General features: G+C 33.5%; 1 long non-coding RNA gene across 1 annotated transcript; it reads right to left on the bottom strand.

Annotated features, from left to right (window-relative positions):
• Positions 1 to 4: 4 nt before the first annotated feature.
• On the bottom strand, positions 5 to 1,616 carry LOC138856199 (uncharacterized). Its single transcript, XR_011395292.1, has 2 exons — positions 892 to 1,616; positions 5 to 810 (listed from the first exon to the last, which is right to left on the bottom strand). It is a non-coding gene; the product is annotated as an uncharacterized lncRNA (long non-coding RNA).
• Between the last annotated feature and the right edge of the window lie 2,998 nt (positions 1,617 to 4,614).

Genomic DNA, 4,614 nt, shown 5'->3' with positions numbered 1-4,614 from the left:
GTGGCCATTCATTGAAATGGTCCTTGACTACCAAAACATGACTATTTCCTAATTTATTGGTGGGGAATGGACCATCTTCATACACGCCTATTTTCTCAACTGGCGCACGCGAATTGTGCTGTTTCATCTGCCCATAACTCCTGGATTTTGATCCTTTAGCTACAATGTTCTCAGCATATTTCGCAATCCTTTCTATAGCTGATTGACAACCACTCCAATAAAACCTTTGCTTCAAATGCTCCAAGGATTTCATGTCCCTCAAGTGCCCTCCTCTTGGACATTTGTACTGCACGTTAAGAACATCAGGAATTCCAACCCTTGGAACAACCATAAGTACTCGGAAGGGTTGCCTATTTTCGCTTTTCCATACTCGATGCAAGCAGCCATACACTAACTTTAAACTGCTCCGTTCTGCCCAATATGATAGAATCTGTCGATGCTCCACAAATCGTTCTTTGTAACGTTTACAAATTATGAGTGAAAATGAGGCAAAATCTCTCCAACAAACGATGGTATACCAATACCAATCAAAATCCATGTATCGTCTTGAACCTCCAGCATAATTATGTTTAAATTGCATTTTTATCTATCTAAAACATAATTTCTTATATTAAATATTAGTTAACTAACTATATTTGTTCACTTTTTAAAGTTACTAATTAATAATTTACTCACCTGAATTGGTTTTATTCTAGGAATGCAATTTTTCCGCAATGCTGCAAATTTTCTGTAACACTAAAAGTTTTGGTTATAAAAGCAAAACACATACCACAATGCGTACCTTACTGATCGGTTTTGTGTCGCGTTTTTCTATGTATAAAGTTAAACAAATTATTCTTACAATATAAATAAAATTAGCTTTACAACATATTTATAAAAAGAAGAACTCACCTCTCTAAAAGCCAAATTTTTAGCAGAGATGAAGGGATGCTCAACTTTCTCAACTATTGAAAGTTCAAAAACCAGTTGTTTTAAAATATCACAAAATCACAAAAAAGGATTTGAATAGTTCCTCCATGTGTTAATCGGATATATATATAATAATTTTAATCTTAATAAATGTTGGGTGTTTTAGTTTAAATGTCCAACAATTTTTATTTTGACTGATCTGGCTACAATGCAAAATGTTATAAAAGACGCTAATTTTGAAGCGCTCTCACACTGGAATAAGCGTCCCTTTATCCCTGTTTTTAGTGAAATTACACTTTTTTTATTCTTCTTGAGTAGTAAATTGTATTGTAACGGATTTCTCGATAAATCGTCTACCTGTAACTCACTCTTGAGTTCGATCACTGGATTGTTAAATAAAAGTCCCAATTGGATACACACTTATCTTTATTTCTTATTCCAAAAACTTAACACATATTGCTCGTTATTCGAGCTTACAACTTCTTGCTTATAGCTTGATTGCTCTTAACACGACAACACTCTAACTAGAACTGTGTATGCTATAGTAAATCTGTAACAAAACATTGCTTCTAGAACATTTTGGCAACTACGAATTCGCTAACTAGTTGCTTCTGGCAGTTTTTCGTTGAGTCGATTTAGTTCTATCATCCGTGTTCGCCACAGTATATTGGTTTTTCTTATTTTGGCATGTTTATATTACAATATGTTTAGAATGTCGGTAGTTTTTCTCTCTCTCACATAAGGTTTCTCCCATTCAATTGGAAATTACAGAAAAGCCTATGTATTACTAAAGTTGCCCTTAAACTAAAGGAACAATAAACATTTTTCATCAAAATAGTTTCAGAAGTTAAAAAGATTAGGACCAAACTGTTTAATTGTTTATTATGGTCAATATCAGGGAAAATCTTAATTATAAAGAATTTATTACTGTATCTATAATGTGAAAAAATACTTCAATTTTACAGGTCTAGCCACATTTTCAAAGTCTAACACCTCGCAATCAATTTCAGAAGCTAAAGCTTTGGCGTCTTCAAGAACTTGAGTAAAATACTTATCTGAACATGAGTTTTCAAAGCAATCTTTTGTATTTTTATGTAATTTAATGACGGAAACTAAGTTAGAATCTTTACTTTGCATTAATTTACTAATACTATGTTCGCACCGAATTGAAATCCTTTTGAAAACATAATTTGTGGATTGTGGAACCAAAGTCGTTCTGACCGGCATTGTGTGTTTTCGATGAGTTTTCATTGACAGTTCACACATTTATTTGTTTACATTTGTTATGTACCCTACAAGAACTGTGACGGTCATCTGATGGGTAATATGACAGTCATAGCTGAAAAAATTTTGTCAGCGCGCAGAACAAAGTTTCTATCATTTTGTTAAGAGCTTTGTGCAAAAACTGATGTAAACAAACGTATGTGTGTGAGTTTGCATCTCTCTTTAACAGATGGGTGATCGGAATTGATTCACTATATATCTATACTGCTCACTCTCATGTCTCTTTCTGAGCCATTGCTGACCATAAATCCGTCATAGCTGAAAATTGTCAGTAATGACTGAAATGCTATCAGAGTGAAAAATTCTTTTGCGCAGTAGACAATATAATTTTTATTTCTTTAATAAATTTCAAACTTTTAATCAAAATTAGTTATAATAATATACTTAAATATAAAAAGGAATGCAAGAAAAAATATAATAAAATATGAAAATACAAAAATTAATATTCACTTGATGCCATCTCCTCCTCTCAATAGCTCTGCGTACGTCTTTCTCCAATCAGCGAATAGTTCTGAATTTAAAAATGCAAATGTAAATTAACAGTACTGACATATCATATGTGAGTGTATTGGCGAACCCATCAGCAGTTTCATGTAGGGTACCAATTATGGAATGTAATCAAATTGTCAACTGACATTTAGGGCTTGCAAAATATGTCTTTTAATAATATCGATTAAACTAGAGCAGGCGCCGATTATAATGAGTGGAATGTAAGTTTTCAAAGGGTTTTCAGCGAAAACTGTGTTTTCGTTTGACAGATTTTGTATGGATGAAAACACAAGTTTTCGCGTGAAAACCTCTTTTGTCTATGAAAACACGAATTTTGTGTCGGTGCGAACATAGTATTATAGTAATACCTTTTGCATTCTTCAAAAGAATTTACCACCTTTATCTTAAAGTGAAAATAACAATTATTTTTTGCACAGTATTAAAAACAATTGTAGTTTCCAGTGAGGACTTCATATTAGATCCATTGAGGACTTCATATTAGATCCATTATCGTACCCTTGCCCTCTTATCCAAGTGCTGGTCATTGTTCTACGATAATTTTTGTTAGGGCCAGACCTGTTGATTTCTCGATTGGTATAAATCCTAAAAAACTTTCATTTATTACAATTTCTGAATGTTCTTGAATGGTCTTGTGATTGAATAATATAAAAGGTACCTAATTATCACGGTCATCTGCTCAGTTTTACTAGCGTCTGGAGTACGATGTAAAATAATAGAATAATATTTCGACGTAATGATAGCTTCCATAATATAATGTTTTTTTATGCCGTCTGAAATTATATTAATAAACTCATTTTGAATTGTTTAACTTAAGTAGGTTGCTTGTTTCTCCTCTTTTTTCAAAACTCTGCGTATATGTTCCTGCATAACGGGATCAAATTCGGCTAACAACTACTAGTATTAAAAAATTACCATTGTTATGTTGATACAGACTATCATAAATACCTTGAAAAGCCAAGCTATTTTTGCCAACATTTTGATGATTGAGGCAATTCGTAACAATATTCTATTCCAGTGTTCTATTTCTGATTTAATTATCCTCTGGGACAAGGCGTACGACACGTTTTGAGCCCACGTGAAAGTTCTACCCAAGATTTTACTGCTTTTACATGGTCTCGTGATGTCTCAGGAGATTTAAGCATATCACCTACATGACTTCAATTTTTGTAGCCATCTTCAGATAGACCGGAAGTTATAGTTGTATTGAAGATTTTACAACAAAAGCAATACAATATAAAATACAATTTTTTGCCACAGAATATGCAAGTCAATCTCATAAAGTTTCTTCACCGTTATTAAGGTTTCTCTTATAGTATCTCGAAGTAAATCTTCGACCATGGATATCTTGTGGAAATTGAAATTCATACAGTGGGTCTGGAGAACCTATTTACCAAATATATTATTTCTGTGTATGTTAATCTATTGGGCCACGTAGCTGGGTCGACATCTACAATAGATGTTAACTCTGTAGAAACACTTGGACTTGCAATAGCACCTTCACCTACAATAGCAGTTTTACCTGTCATAGCCTCCTCCCCTGTAATAACACTTTTCACCGCTTGACCCAGAAGTAGAAGCACCAGGTTCACAGATTATATTGGAGTCGGACTTATGTTCTTCTCGAGGTTTAAGTGGAATTTGAGCTATAGCTCCGGTTTCTGGTATGGGTGATGATGGTCTGTTTAGATCACCTTTCTTCAAACTGGACTCTAATGCCCCTGCTTGCTTTTGTCGCTCTGCGTCTTTTTCAAGTCTTCGTTTTTTATATTGGTGTCTCGACAAGCGTGATCTACCGTCAGCCTTTCTGTACGGTAAAAAAATTATATGAAATAAATTTACATACCACTTAAAACATTTTTAACATATCTTGCGGTCAATATCAAATTAGGTGGGTGCAATATTACGTTTTTT

This window comes from Bactrocera oleae, chromosome 3 (genome assembly GCF_042242935.1).
Source record: "Bactrocera oleae isolate idBacOlea1 chromosome 3, idBacOlea1, whole genome shotgun sequence".
Classification (NCBI taxonomy): domain Eukaryota; kingdom Metazoa; phylum Arthropoda; class Insecta; order Diptera; family Tephritidae; genus Bactrocera; species Bactrocera oleae.
Note: the sequence above shows the minus strand (reverse complement) of the source record. Positions and strands in the feature narration are given on the sequence as shown.